The sequence below is a fragment of the Triticum dicoccoides genome, chromosome 2A (assembly GCF_002162155.2).
Source record: "Triticum dicoccoides isolate Atlit2015 ecotype Zavitan chromosome 2A, WEW_v2.0, whole genome shotgun sequence".
Lineage (NCBI taxonomy): Eukaryota > Viridiplantae > Streptophyta > Magnoliopsida > Poales > Poaceae > Triticum > Triticum dicoccoides.
The window spans coordinates 318206735-318223300 of record NC_041382.1 but is presented as its reverse complement, the minus strand read 5'-3'; positions in this window follow the sequence as shown (position 1 = coordinate 318223300).

Sequence of the window (16566 nt, the reverse complement as noted above, 5' to 3'; positions counted from 1 at the left end):
TGGAGGCCTTGAACTCCAATGGAGTGTCTCTCTCTCAAGAGGAATCCCACAAGGGGAGATACATGAGCTTCTAGTGTTTAGATCTATTCTTAGCTGAGTCTAAATGGAGGAGATGAAGGAGTATATATAGTCCTAGGCAAAGAGAGGGATAAGTGGGGGCGAAATGGTAAAAGAAGGGCAAAGCCCGTAGCATCACATAGGGGGCCCCGTGGGCACGGGGTAATTGGAGCCCGTGCGCACGGGGTATCCAGAGACCTGACGCAAGGGCCCGTGCGCACGGGGTCTGTTGGGGATATTACTACTGGACGTAAACCGGCCAGGAGTAGCTAGATTAACTTTATGAAGATGTGAAGATGATGACGCTTTACGAAGGCCCAAGGCCCAGAAGTGAGTTAAGGCATGTAGATGTAAACCGACTTAATCATGTAACTTTCTTTGTAAGATAGGAAGTATAGAGACCGAACCGGAAATGTTTATGATCCGGCTTCGGGACTCTGTAAACCGACGGGCACCACCCATGTATATAAGGGAACGACCCGGCAGCGGTTCAGGGGACAAACAACAACTCGAGAGCTAGACTGTAACACCCCGGATGTAATTTACCTTATTTGTACTCCAATTTTTCCCGTTTCCGGCACTAAGTTATTTTATTTCCTCGTTGTCGGGTTTTTGTCTTCGTGTGTTTTTGTCTTTGTCATGCATCTCATATCATGTCATCATGTGCATTGCATTTGCATACGTGTTCGTCTCATGCATCCGAGCATTTTCCCAGTTGTCCGTTTTGCATTTCGGCGCTCCAATGTCCTCTGGTGTCCCTTTCTTCCTCTTTTCGTGTGTGTGTATTAAACGTCTTCGAATTGGACCGAGACTTGCCATGCGGCCTTGGGTTACTACCGGTAGACCGTCTGTCAAGTTTCGTGCCATTTGGACTTCGTTTCATACTCCAACGGTTAATCGAGGGACCGAAAAGGCCTTGTGTGTATTGCAGCCCAACTCCCTTCCAAACTGGCCCAAAACCACCTAAACCCCTTCCAACAACTAGAGCGTTCGATCACGATCGCGTGGCCGAAAACCGCACCTCATTTGGAGCTTCCTAGCTCCCTCTACATCTATAAATAGGTCTCCCCTCGAAAATCCCGGATCTCCTCTTCCAAACCCTAGAAAAAATCCCCTCTCCAGCCGCCGGACAATGTCCGTTCCGGCCAGACATTTCGCTGCCGCCGCCCTCGTCCAATAAGGACGCGCCACGTGTCCCCACGGTGCCCACATCCCGGCCGGCCCGGGCGAGCCCGCACCGGGACCTCCACGCCCATCGGGGGCACGCCGCCCGCCTCGTTCGCCCCGACGTCGCTCCTCGCTCCCGCCGCCGCCTTCTTCCGCTCCGGCGACCGAGCCGGCCGGCACCGCCGCATGCCACCTCCTGCGAGCTCGCGCCACCACCGCCCCGGCGCCTGCCTCTTCTTCCCGACGCCGTGCGTCTCCGCTCGCGCCGCCCAAGTAAGGCCACCGCCTCTTCCCATGCGCCGGCGAGCGACCTCTCCAAGTCCGACGATGAGCTCCTGTTCCGGCGAAGTTTCCGTCGATCCTCGAGATCCGCGCCAGATCTGGATCTGAGACAAGGGGTTGACTTTTTCGTTCCTAACCCTAGCATTTTTGCATACTTTGACATGCCATAACTTCCTCATCGTAGCTCCGATTCATGCGTGTAGCATATCAAAATGTTCGTCTCGACGAGTACATCATTTCATCTCATTGCATCATTTTCATTTGAGCTCATCCTGATGCCCGAAATGCTATTGGAATAGGGCTATGTGATCATTATTTCAGATCTGTTTCAGCAAATGCACTTTTGTCATTTTTGCCATGATTAATGCGTCCATGCTATGATCGTGAGCTCTATATGTGTTTTGATGTATGCCATGCCATCTTTATAGCGGTGTATGCCATGTATTTTTGTGATCTCCGTGGTGACTAGCACAAGCATGCAAAATAGCTCACTCAATGATGCTGATTTCAGGGACTTAGGATTTCACTATCCTTGTCATGTCATTATTTTTATGCCATATGTTCATGTTGTTTCCTAGTGATCCGTGCATATTTTGGGCATGATCAGTAAGGATGTTTTGTAGATATTGTGGTGCTCTATCAATCCATGTCTTTGTTTGAGATTATGGAGCACCCTAGCTTTAGTCAATCAAGCTCTACTTTTGCTATAAAATGTTCCTGGTAGATTGTTAACATGTTTAGCGATTTTGCCAAGCTTGTTGTTGTTGATCCGTGCATGCTATGTTGTTGTTATTGCCATGTCTAGCTTCTATGCCATGTCTATTTGCTGGGTGTGTGCTTAGTTTGTCATGCAATGCCTCGTAGTGAGTGCATCCAACTCGTAAACATGCCTACTCGTTAATTCTTTTGCATGCTCCAGTTTTTCACTAAGTTTGAATCTGTTTATGTTTTTGCTATAATCACATGCTTGCAATTGTATTTTCTGATCCCTTTTGGCTCATGGTCACTAAGGGACTTTTGTTATATGCTTTGAGTAGCTTCATACCATGCCTTGTTTTGCCATGATATGTTCCTGTAGCATGTAGTTTTCATACGCTAAACATTGCTTCCTGATGATTAATTCCTGACTTGTGTTATTTTCTCTAAGTTTGAAACCTGTTATCTTTTGCACTTTTGTCAAGCTTGTTTGAACCTATTAATGAGTGAACTAGCTGTAGCTAAGTGTTCATATTTTGTCAAGCATCTTGAGTGGATCTCTGCCATGTATTTTGTTGCTATGTTTGAGTGCAGTAGCTTAATTATCTTGATGCATTTAGATGGCTACTTGTTGTTTATCGCAGACCGGGGCCATATTTGTTTTGCTTGCCATTTCCAAACTGTGCATCCGATTCCGGTGATCTTTATATCATTTTCAACCGAAATCAACTCCTCTTTCAAGTGGCACTCTTGGATTTCCAAGTTGAGGCCAGGTTCATTCATTCCTTTCCAATTCATGCATATTCATCACATATCGCATCCCGCATATCATACCATGTTTTGCATCATGTTGCTTGTGCATTGCACGTGGTTGATTGTGTTCCTTTTTTCTTGTTGTTCTTGTTTGGGTAGAGCCGGGAGACGAGTACGTGAACGAGGAGCCCATTGAGTATGCTCACGAGGATCAAGGCAACTCTGAGATCTTTGCAGGCAAGATGACCATACCCTTGAAATCACTTCTATGTTTGCTTGCTAGATGCTCGCTCTTTTGCTATGTCTATGCTACGATACCTACCACTTGCTTATCATGCCTCCCCAATTGCCATGTCAAGCCTCTAACCAACCATGTCCTAGCAAACCGTTGTTGGGCTATGTTACCGCTTTGCTCAGCCCTCTTATAGCGTTGCTAGTTGCAAGTGAAGATTGGATTTTGCTCCTTGTTGGAACTTGTTTATTGTTGGGATATCATCATATTATCTTGTTTATCTTAATGCACCTATACACTTGGTGAAGGATGGAAGGCTCGGCCTTATGCCTAGTGTGTTGTTCCACTCTTGCCTCCCTAGTTTCCGTCATATCAGTGTTATGTTCCCGGATTTTGTGTTCCTTACACGGTTGGGTTATAATGGGAACCCCTTGATAGTTCCCCTTGAATAAAACTCCTCCAGCAAGGCCCAACCTTGGTTTTACCATTTGCCACCTAGCCTCTTTTTCCCTTGGGTTTCGCGGACTCAAGGGTCATCTTTATTTTAAACCCCCCCCCCCCCCGGGCCAGTGCATCTCTAAGTGTTGGTCCAACCCAGAGCACCGTGCGGGGCTGTCCCTTGGAAACTTGGGTTACATTGGATCCCGTACTCTTAGCTTATCTGGTGTGCCCTGAGAACGAGATATGTGCAGCTCCTATCGGGATTTGTCGACACAGCGGGTGGTCTTGCTGGACTTGTTTTACCATTGTCGAGGATGTCTTGTAACCGGGATGCTGAGTCTGATCGGATTGTCTTGGGAGAAGGAATATCCTTCGTTGACCGTGAGAGCTTGTGATGGGCTAAGTTGGGACTCCCCTGCAGGGATTTGAACTTTCGAAAGTCGTGCCCACGGTTATGGGCAGATGGGAATTTGTTAATGTCCGGTTGTAGAAGACTTGAACTTAACTTAATTAAAATGAATGAACTGAGTGTGTAACCGTGATGGACTCTTCTCGGTAGAGTCCTGGAAGTGAACATGGTGTTGGAGTAATGGTTGGCGTAGGTTGTTCTAGGATCACTTCTTGATCATAGTTCATCGATCGTGCCTTTGCCTTCTCTTCTCGCTCTCATTTGCGTATGTTAGCCACCATATATGCTAGTCGCTTGCTGTAGCTCCACATCATACTTTTACCCTTCCTATAAGCTTAAATAGTCCTGATCGCGAGGGTGCGAGATTGCTGAGTCCCCGTGACTCACAGATTACTTCTAAAACCAGATGCAGGGACTGATGGTACCGCTCCCGGTGATGCGATTGAGCTTAAGTGGGAGCTCGATGAAGACTCTCGTCGTTGCTACGTGTCTTTCCCAGATGATCAGTAGTGGTGCCCAGTTGGGGCGATCAGGGACTTTGTCGCATTTGGGGGTTGATCTTTATTTTGGTTAAGTAGTTGGACCTTGAGTGTATTGGATGAATGTAATGACTTATTTATGCATTGTGTGACGTGGCGAGTGTAAGCCAACTATGTACCTTTCCCCTTTATTTATTTACATGGGTTGTTGTGAAGATTACCTCACTTGCGACATTGCTTTCAATGCGGTTATGCCTCTAAGCCGTGCTTCGACACGTGGGAGATATAGCCGCATCGAGGGCGTTACAAGTTGGTAATCAGAGCCTTCCCCGACCATAGGAGCCCCCTGCATGATCGAGTCGTTGGCATTGTTGAGTCTAGAAAAATGTTTTGAGTCATTTAGGAATTATATATCGGAGAGTAGTACTTCTTTTTACTCCTCAGTCCCTTCGTCGCTCTGGTGAGGCATCCCAACGTAGAGTTTTGACTCTTCTCTTCTAAAATTCCACTAAAATTTTTTTTAGGATCACGCGGGTATCTTGGAATCGTTCTGATGGTTTTGTGACGAGAACATTGTTCTTGGTGCGTCCTGACATTTAGGGGTTGTGGCAGTGTCCCGGGGAGTTGAGCTCCGAGGTGTTGTCGTCACAATTTTATCGTTGCAATTCTGGAATACCTGAGTTTCGCCGACATTGAAAATCTCTTTTATGCAGTTGTTGGTGAGATAACCTTGATGCCACCCAGTACTGGGGCGGGAGTTCGGGTGTATTGCCATAACTTGTATAACGGATGCTTTTCGAAGGTTGAGGTAAATGATTTCCGAAGTTTTCTTGGTTATGTGTTGAAGGATGGATACAGCTGGATGTAGGATTTGCTAGCTTTGGGTGAGATATTATGCTTCCCCTATATCCCGAACACCTGATTGCATAACCGGAAAGGTTCGGGAGTTTCATAGGTGGGAATTCATGTAGCTCTAGTAATTCTTCCACGGATATTTGGTTTGTGATTGGGTAATCCTCACCAAGTATTTGTTCTTGCCCGTACCTTGTTGTTTTTCTTCTACCTCTATCTAAGTGGCTTCTCAACTTATGGAAATGTGACCATTTCAATTGGAATGCATTCGTTCATTTTATTCGGATGTGAAGACTATATGTTGCAATTTCAATCTGTTTGATTCAGCTTGAATATTTGTCTGTCAAGATGCTAATGGATGTCGCCCTCTCCAGGATGGCTCCTCCAACACGCACGACTCTGAATCCTGATCCGCCACCACCACCTCCACCTCCGGAGGCATGGCAAGCTGTGATGGCCGCTACCAATGCAAACACGCGGCTGATCATGCAGCTCTTGCAAGAGCACAACCAAGGGAATCATGGCCATGGCAACAATCAGAAAGTTTGCTACACTCAACCAGTTCCTCGCAAATCAGCCAAAGACCTTCAGCAACTGTGTCGAGGCCTCAAACGCTGATGATTGGCTCGTGGATATCTGCAAGCATTTCAAGTGCAGGAATGTTAGGCCTGAGGACTTTGTCAAGTTTGCCTCCTTCCAACTCAAAGACCAAGCTGCAGAATGGTTTCAGCAATACAAAGATTCCAGAGGAGGCCGTGTGATTACCTGGGATGAATTCCGTCAAGACTTCAAAGCTCATCACATTCCTTAGAGTGTTGTTGAAAGCAAGCGTGAGGAATTCCACAACCTGAAGCAAGGCACTTTGTCTGTTTACTAGTACAACATCATGTTTCAGAAGCTAGCTCGTTTCGCTAAGCAAGACGTCCCCGACGACAAGAGCATGATAGACCAGCTCAAGGGTGGCCTCAGAGAAAAACTCTAACTAGCTCTCGTCCTTTTTGATCCCAAGAAGTACGATGAGTTTTACAACATGGCGATGAAGCAAGAGGCTGCCGAACTGAAGTGCGATGCTTCCAAGAAGCGAGTTAGAGATGTGACTCCTTCCTCAACTCAAGTGGCTTCTAAGCAGAAAAAGTATTGGCTGCCTCCTCCTCCGTTCCGTCAGCCTTAGCAGCAGAAGGGCAAAGGTGGCAATGGATCTTCCCACCCACCCAACCCAGGCTTTCAGAACAAGACTTCATCTCATGCTCCAATATCAAGTGCTCCGTATCACCGTGCGCTCTCGGAGGTCACGTGCAACAAGTGTCAACAGAAGGGTCACTATGCCAACAAATGCTTCAACCAGAGGCGTCTTCGTCCTCCTCCTCCTGTGAGGTCTGTCAGTACTGCAGTAGTCAAGCATAACCCCAAGCACGCCAAGGTCAACTTGTTGAACGCAGCTCAGGCAGAGGACTCGTCAGATGTGATTATGGGTAACTTTCCAGTTAACTCTACTCCTGCAAAAGTCCTTTTTGATACTGGTGCATCGCATTGTTTCATGTCAAGATCATTTGTTTCCAAGCATGACTTCGTTTCGCAAATGTTGGGTAAACCTATGGGAGTGGTTTCTCCGACTATGTCTATGAGGGCTACTTCGATAGTCCCGAATGTTTCTATCATGATGGGCGACTTCAAGTTTCTGGCTTCTCCAATGGTCCTTGGTAACTCGGATATTGATCTTATTCTTGGAATGGATTGGCTTTCTAAGCACAAGGCTCAGCTTGATTGTGCTGGCAGGTAGATTCAATTGACTCATTCGTCTGAGGATGTAATTGTCTTTGCTGCTCGTGATGATACCATTCGACTATTTTCTCTCAATGAGAAAGGTGAGCTGGATGCCATCTCTCAAATTCCGGTTGTTTTCGAATATCAAGACGTCTTTCTAGAAGAGCTTCCAGGAATGCCTCCGCAACGGCCAGTTGAATTTGTCATTGATCTTGAGCTTGGCACGGAACCTGTTTGCAAACGTCCTTACAAGCTTGGACCTGAAGAGTTGAAGGAGCTGAAGAAACAACTCGATATTCAAGAGCGTATGGGTCTCATCCGACCAAGTTCTTCTCCATGGGGTTGTGGTGTTCTTTTTGTGAAGAAGAAGGATGGAACGGACCGACTTTGTGTCGACTACCGTCCATTGAACAAGAAGACCATAAAGAACAAGTACCCACTTCCCAACATCAACGAGCTGGTTGAACAACTCAAAGGTGCTCAAGTATTCTCCAAGCTTGATCTCCGTATGGGCTATCATCAGATTCGCATTCGTGAAGAAGATATCCCCAAGACAACATTCAGAACAAGTTATGGTTCATATGAATACACTGTCATGTCTTTTGGCCTCGTCAACGCTCCGCCAACTTTCTCTCGCATGATGAACTTCATATTCAACGCCTACACAAATAACTTCGTCTTGGTCTACCTCGATGAAATTTTGGTATTTTCCAAGAACAAGGAGGATCATGCCAAGCACTTGCGTTTGGTGCTGGATAAGCTCAGAGAACATCAGTTCTATGCCAAGTTTTCAAAGTGCGAGTTTTGGCTCGATGAGGTTCTCTACCTTGGGCATATCATCTCTGCCAAGGGCATAGCGGTTAATCCTGAGAAGGAGTTTGCAATTGTGAATTGGGAACCACCTCAGAATGTGAAGCAACTCCGCAGCTTCCTTGGGCTCGCAAGCTATTGTAGAAGGTTCATTGAGAACTTCTCTAAGATCGCGAAGCCTCTTTCCAACCTTCTCCAGAAGCATGTAAAGTACGTTGGTCTCCTGAATGTGATATCGCTTTCAACACCCTGAAAGAGAAGTTAGTCACTGCTCCAGTTCTGACTCCTCCTGATGAATCCAAACCGTTTGAGGTCTTTTGTGATGCTTCCCTTCAAGGTCTTGGTGCAGTGTTGATGCAAGAGAAGAAAGTTGTGGCGTATACCTCTCGCCAGTTGAAGCCCAACGAAAAGAACTACCCCACTCATGACCTCGAGTTGGCGGCAGTTGTGCATGCTCTTTTAACTTGGGGACATCTCTTATTGGGAAGAAAAGTGGACATCTTCACTGACCACAAGAGTCTCAAGTACATCTTCACTCATCCTAATCTCAACCTCAGGCAGACTCGTTCGGTCAAGATAATTCAAGAGTATAATCCGAGTATTGAATATACTCCAGGCAAGGCCAATGTAATTGCTGACGCATTGAGCAGGAAGGCTTACTACAACAGTTTGATTCTCAAGCCTTATCAACCCGAGCTTTGTGAAGCTTTCCACAAACTCAATCTGCAAGTTGTTCCTCAAGGATTTCTAGCCAACCTCCAAGTCTCCCCTACTTTGGAAGATCAGATTCGCGAAGCTCAACTTCTTGATGCTATGGTGAAGAAGGTCAAGATTGGGATTGCCAAGAGTCAACCCAAGTACAAGTGCTATCGTCTTGATGACAAGGAAACTCTATTCTTCGAGGATCACATTGTTGTGTCTAAAGGTGACCTTCGTAAAGTCATTATGAACGAGGCTCACAATTCACTCCTCTCTATTCACCATGGAAGTACAAAGATATACCATGACCTCAAGCAGTCGTATTGGTGGACTCGAATGAAGCGCGAGATTGCTCAGTTCGTGAATGAATGTGATGTCTGCAGGAGAGTGGAAGCAGAACACCAACGGCCAGCTAGTCTCCTCCAACCTCTTGCCATTCCAGAATGGAAGTTTGACCACATTGAGATGGACTTCGTTACTGGATTTCCAAAGTCCAAGCGTGGCAATGATGCTATCTTCGTTGTCATCGACAAACTCACTAAAGTGGCTCATTTTCATCCTCTCAAAGAATCTATCACAATAGCTCAGTTGGCAGAGCTATATACCTCCAGGATTGTCTCTCTGCACGGCATTCCGCAGTTGATATAGTCGGATCGTGGCAGCATTTTTACCTCCAAGTTTTGGGATTCTTTTCAGAAGGCCATGGGCACCAACATTCGCTTCAGCACAGCTTTTCATCCTCAAACTAGTGGCCAAGTCGAGCGAGTAAATCAGATTCTTGAAGATATGCTCAGGGCTTGTGTTATCTCTTTCAGTATGAAGTGGGAAGATTGTCTTCCATATGCCGAGTTCTCCTACAACAACAGCTTCCAAGCGAGTTCAGGCAAGGCCCCATTCGAAATTCTCTATGGCAGGAATTACCGTACTCCTCTTAACTGGTCAGAGACTGGTGAACGTCAACTTCTTGGCAATGACTTGATCATAGAGGCAGAAGAGATGTGCAAAGTCATTCGTGATAATCTCAAAGCCGCGCAATCGCGCCAGAAGAGTTACTATCATAGCCAGCATCATGACTTGGCTTTCAAGATCGGAGACCATGTCTACGTCCGCGTCTCTCCAATGAAAGGTACTCTTCGCTTCGGTATCAAAGGGAATCTTGCCCCTAGATACGTGGGTCCTTTCAAGATCGTCAGCAAGAGAGGCGATCTCGCCTATCAACTTGAGCTTCCATCCAACTTTGCAAATGTGCACGACGTGTTTCACGTGTCTCAACTCCGCAAGTGCTTCAAGACTCCTGATCGCACCGTCAACTTCAAAGACATTGATCTCCAAGAAGACCTGTCTTATCGTGAGCACCCCGTTCCTATTCTTGAAGAAACTGAGCGCAAGACTCGCAACAAGTCTATCAAATTCCTCAAAGTCAAGTGGTCACATCATTCCGACCGTGAAGCCACCTGGGAACACAAAGATCACCTCCGTTCTATGTACCAGGAGTTTTTCAAGTCCTAGATCTCGGGACGAGATCCTTTCGTAGTGGTGGAGTGTTGTAACACCTGGGATGTAATTTACCTTATTTGTACTCCAACTCTTGCCGTTTCTGGCACTAACTTATTTTATTTCCTCGTTGTCGGGTTTTTGTCTCCGTGTGTTTTTGTCTTTGTCATGCATCTCATATCATGTCATCATGTGCATTGCATTTGCATACCTGTTCATCTCATGCATCCGAGCATTTTCCCCGTTGTCCATTTTGCATTCCGGCGCTCCTATGTCCTCCGGTGTCCCTTTCTTCCTCTTTTCGTGTGTGTGTATTAAACGTTTTCGGATTGGAGCGAGACTTGTCATGCAGCCTTGGGTTACTACCGGTAGACCGCCTGCCAAGTTTCGTGCCATTTGGACTTCATTTGATACTCAAACGGTTAACCGAGGGACCGAAAAGGCCTCGTGTGTGTTGCAGGCCAACTCCCTTCCAAACTGGCCCAAAACCCACCTAAACCCCTTCCAACAGCTAGAGTGTTCAATCACAATTGCGTGGCCGAAAACCGCACCTCATTTGGAGCTTCGTAGCTCCCTCTACATATATAAATAGGTCTCCCCTCGAAAATCCCGGATCTCCTCTTCCAAACCCTAGAAAAAAATCCCCTCTCCAACCGCCGGACAATGTCTGTTCCGGTTGGACATTTCGCCGCCGCTGCCCTCGTCCAATAAGGACGCGCCACGTGTCCCCACGGTGCCCACATCCCCGCCGGCTCGGGCGAGCCCGCATCGGGCCCTCCAAGCCCATCGGGGGCACGACGCCCGCCTCGTTCGCCCCAACGCCGCTCCTCGCTCCCGCCGCCGCCTTCTTCCGCTCTGGCGACCGAGCCGGCCGGCACCACCGCATGCCACCTCCGGCGAGCTCGCGCCACCACTGCCCCGGTGCCTGCCTCTTCTTCCCCGACGCCGTGCGCCTCCGCCCGTGCCGCGCAAGTCCGGCCACCGCCTCTTCCCGCGCGTCAGCAAGCGACCTCTCCAAGTCCGACGACGAGCTCCTGTTCCGGCGAAGTTTTCCGTCGATCCTCGAGATCTGCACCAGATATGGATCTCAGACGAGGGGTAGACTTTTTGTCCCTAACCCTAGCATTTTTGCATACTTTGACATGCCATAACTTCCTCATGGTAGCTCCGATTCGTGCATGTAGCATATCAAAATGTTCGTCTCGACGAGTACATAATTTCCTCTCATTGCATCATTTTCATTTGAGCTCATCTTGATGCCCAAAATGCTGTTGGAAGAGGGCTATGTGATGATTATTTCATATCTATTTCAGCAAATGCACTTTTGTCATTTTTGCCATGATTAATGTGTGCATGCTATGATCCTGAGCTCTATATGTGTCTTGATGTATGTCATGCCATCTTTACAGGGGTGTATGCCATGTATTTTTGTGATCTCCGTGGTGACTAGCACAAGCATGCAAAATAGCTCACTCAATGATGTTGATTTCAGGGACTTAGGATTTCAATATGTCCTTGTCCTGTCATTATTTTTATGCCATATGTTCATGTTGTTTCCTAGTGATCCGTGCATATTTTGGGCATGATCAGTAAGGATGTTTTGTAGATATTGTGGTGCTCTATCAATCCATGTCTTTGTTTGAGATTATGGAGCACCCTAGCTTTAGTCAATCAAGATCTACTTTTGCTATAAAATGTTCCTGGCAGATTGTTAACATGTTTAGCGATTTTGCCGAGCTTGTTGTTGTTGATCCGTGCATGCTATGTTGTTGTTATTGCCATGTATAGCTTCTATGCCATGTCTATTTGCTGGGTGTGTGCTTAGTTTGTCATGCAATGCCTCGTAGTGAGTGCATCGAGCTCGTAAACATGCCTACTCGTTAACTATTTTGCATGCTCCAGTTTTTCACCAAGTCTGAATCTGTTTATGTTTTTGCTATGTTCACATGCTTGCAATTATATTTTCTGATCCCTTTTGGCTCATAATCACTAAGGGACTTTTGTTATATTCTTTGAGTAGCTTCATACCATCCCTTGTTTTTCCATGATATGTTCCTGTAGCATGTAGTTTTCATACTCTAAACATTGCTTCCTGATGATTAATTCCTGACTTGTGTTATTTTCTTCGAGTCTGAAACCTGTTATCTTTTGCACTTTTTCCATGCTTGTTTGAACCTGTTAATGAGTGAACTAGCCGTAGCTCAGTGTTCATATTTTCTAAAGCATCTTGAGTGGATCCCTGCCATGTATTTTGTTGCTATGTTTGAGTGCAGTAGCTTAATTGTCTTGACGCATTTAGATGGCTACTTGCTGTTTATCGCAGACCGGTGCCATATTTGTTTTGCTTGCCATTTCCAAACCGTGCATCCGATTTCGGTGATCTTTATATCGTTTTCAACCGAAATCAACTCCTCTTTCTAGTGGCACTTTTGGATTTCCAGGTTGAGGCCAGGTTCATTAATTCCTTTCCAAATCATGCATACGCATCACATATCGCATCCCGCATATCATACCATGTTTTGCGTCATGTTGCTTGTGCATTGCACGTGGTTGATTGTGTTCCTTTTTGCTTGTTGTTCTTGTTTGGGTAGAGCCGGGAGACGAGTACGTGATTGAGGAGCCCGTTGAGTACGCTCACGAGGATCAAGGCAACTCTGAGAACTTTGCAGGCAAGATGACCATACCCTCGAAATCACTTCTATCTTTTCTTGCTAGATGCTTGCTCTTTTGCTATGCCTATGCTACGATACCTACCACTTGATTATCGTGCATCCCCAATTTCCATGTCAAACCTCTAACCCACCATGTCCTAGCAAACCGTTGTTTGGCTATGTTACCGCTTTGCTCAGCCCCTCTTATAGCGTTGCTAGTTGCAGGTGAAGATTGGAGTTCGTTCCTTGTTGGAACTTGTTTATTGTTGGCATATCATCATATTATCTTGTTTATCTTAATGCATCTATACACTTCGTAAAGGGTGAAGGCTCGGCCTTATGCCTAGTGTTTTGTTCCACTCTTGCCGCCCTAGTTTCCGTCATATCGGTGTTATGTTCCCGGATTTTGCGTTCCTTACACAGTTGGGTTATAATGGGAACCCCTTGACAGTTCGCCTTGAATAGAACTCCTCCAGCAAGGCCCATCCTTGGTTTTAGCATTTTCCACCTAGCCTCTTTTTCCCTTGGGTTTCGTGGACTCAAGGGTCATCTTTATTTTAAACCCCCCCGGGCCAGTGCTTCTCTAAGTGTTGGTCCAACCCAGAGCACCGTGTGGGGCCGTCCCTTGGCAACTTGGGTTACGTTGGCTGCCGTATGCTTAGCTTATCCAGTGTGCCCTGAGAATGAGATATGTGCAGCTCCTATCGGGATTTGTCGGCACAGCGGGTGGTCTTGCTAGACTTGTTTTACCATTGTCGAGGATGCCTTGTAACCGAGATGCCGAGTCTGATCGGATTGTCTTGGGAGAAGGAATATCCTTTGTTGACAATGAGAGCTTGTGATGGGCTAATTTGGTACTCCCCTGCAGGGATTTGAACTTTCGAAAGCCGTGCCTGTAGTTATGGGAAGATGGGAATTTGTTAATGTCCGGTTGTAGAAGACTTGAACTTAACTTAATTAAAATGAATCAACTGAGTGTGTAACCGTGATGGTCTCTTCTCGGCGGAGTTCGGGAAGTGAACACGGTGTTGGAGTAATGTTTGGCATAGGTTGTTCCAGGATCACTTCTTGATCATAGTTCATCGATCATGCCTTTGCCTTCTCTTCTCGCTCTCATCTGCGTATGTTAGCCACCATATATGCTAGTCGCTTGCTGCAGCTCCACATCATACTTTTACCCTTCCTATAAGCTTAAATAGTCTTGATCGCGAGGGTGCGAGATTGCTGAGTCCCCGTGACTCACAGATTACTTCTAAAACCAGATGCAGGGACCGATGATACCGCTCCAGGTGATGCGATTGAGCTCAAGTGGGAGTTCGATGAAGACTCTCGTCGTTACTACGTGTCTTTCCCAGATGATCAGTAGTGGTGCCCAGTTGGGGCGATCGGGGACTTTGTCGCATTTGGGGGTTGATCTTTATTTTGGTTCTGTAGTCGGACCTTGAGTGTATTGGATGAATGTAATGACTTATTTATGCATTGTGTGACGTAGCGAGTGTAAGACAACTATGTGCCTTTCCCCTTTATTTATTCACATGGGTTCGTGTGAAGATTACCTCACTTGCGACATTGCTTTCAATGCGGTTATGCCTCTAAGTCGTGCTTCGACACGTGGGAGATATAGCCGCATCGAGGGCGTTACACAGACAAAGCAGATTCGTTCCCTGGCCTTCGAAACCTAAGCAATACCAATCTCAACTAGACGTAGGCTTTTACCTTCATCGAAGGGGCCGAACTAGTATAAACTCTCCGTGTCCCCTTGTCTGGTTTAACCCCTTTAAGCTAACCCGTTGAGATGGCTCCACGACTAAGTCCTTTCACAAGGACATCTGCCGTGCCAAACCCACGACAGTTGGCACCCACCGTGGGGCTATCGCGCGATGGTTTCGAGTTCTTAAAGGGCAGCTTTGATGGACTGAAGGGATGCACTGTGGGCCGGATGACGAAGAGTCGACGTGGCAAGCTCTACATCGACAATGCGGGATGGGGTCCCGAGGCCGATTCAATTGAATATGGGTACTGGGTCCCCTTTGGTGGTATTGAAGTCTTCATCGGCAAGATTGGCGAACCGGCCCCTGAGCTGGACACTTGCACCGACGCCATCGAAATGGCTCAGCGTACAAGTTCTTTGCCGATTCATCCCGTGATGAAGCATGTCTTTGTAGGTGTTATCCATGGAAGCAGAAAGATCGCTTTGGAGTGTGAGGAAGGTGATGCGGCTTATGCTGAGTCGGTTGTGCCACGGAGGAGTTGAAATTCTATAAGGAGCAAGTTGATCCAGCAGATATGACCTCTTTGAAAAAGCCTACTACGGAATATGATCTAACGTTGAAGTTCAAATCGGCTACAGACACTAAGATGCTTGATTTTGTTCCTGGCGACTCATCCAAGCAATTCAGCATCAGCGCTAACCTGGATCCCAAATAGGAAAGCGCGCTCATCGAGTTCATCCGTGAGAACCGGGACATCTTTGCATGGTAACCTTCTGACATGCCAGGTGTACCGAGGGAACTCGCTGAGCATAAACTTAACATTGATCCTAAGTTTAAGCCGGTCCGGCAGTTTCTCCGCCGCTTCAATGAAGAAAGGCGTAAGGCTATCGGTGAAGAGGTAGCTCGGTTGTTGGCTGCAGGGTTTATCGTGGAGGTCTTTCATCCAGATTGGTTGGCTAATCCGGTGCTGGTTCTTAAGAAAAATGGCACTTGGCGTATGTGTGTGGATTACAAAGATTTAAACAAGGCTTGCCCTGCAGACCCCTTTGCCCTCCCTCGCATTGATCAGATAATTGATGCTACGGCAGATTGTGACCGTTTGTGTTTTCTGGATGCTTATTCTGGTTATCATCAGATCAAAATGGCCGTTAGGGACCAGGAGAAGACAACTTTCATAACTCCCTTTGGAGCCTTCTGCTATGTATCCATGCCCTCTGGACTCAAGAGTGCCCAGGCAACTTATCAGCGCTACATTCAGAATTGCCTCCATAAGCAGATTGGGCGCAATGTTCATGCATATGTGGATGATATTGTGATAAAGTCCATAAAGGAGGAAACATTGATAGATGATTTGAGAGAAACCTTTGACAACCTCCGGGTTTACAAGATGATGCTTAATCCGGAGAAGTGTGTCTTTGGTGTCCTGGCAGGCAAGCTCTTGGGTTTTCTGGTGTCAAACAGAGGCATTGAGGCTAATCCAGAAAAAATTTCAGCGATCACGTCTTTGGCTAAAACGGCGTGTATCAATGACGTTCAACGTCTGGCCGGCTGGATTACAGCTTTGAGCCGTTTTATCAGTCGTCTCAGGGAGAAGGCCATCCCTTTATATCAGATGCTCAAGAAAACAGATAACTTTGTCTGGAGCAAGGCAGCTGATAAAGCGTTCAAGGATCTGAAGAGGCAGTTAGCTGAACCGCCCGTGCTTGCAGCATCGATCGATAAAGAGCCGTTATTGCTATATGTGGATGCTAATGCCCGAGTTGTTAGCGTGGCTATCGTGGTGGAGCGCAAGGAAGTTGGCAAGGAATATCAGGTTCAACGGCCGGTTTATTATATCAGTGAGGTGCTCATTGAGTCAAAGCAGAGGTATCCACATTGGCAGAAGCTGGTGTATGGAGTGTTTATGGCAAGCCGGAAGCTTAAACACTATTTTCAGGGCCATCCCATCACAATGGTCAGTTCAGCCCCTTTGGGAGATATCATTCAAAATAGAGAAGCAACTGGCCGGATTGCCAAGTGGGCTATCGAGCTTGGACCTCATGGGCTCAAATATATACCCCGCACAGCG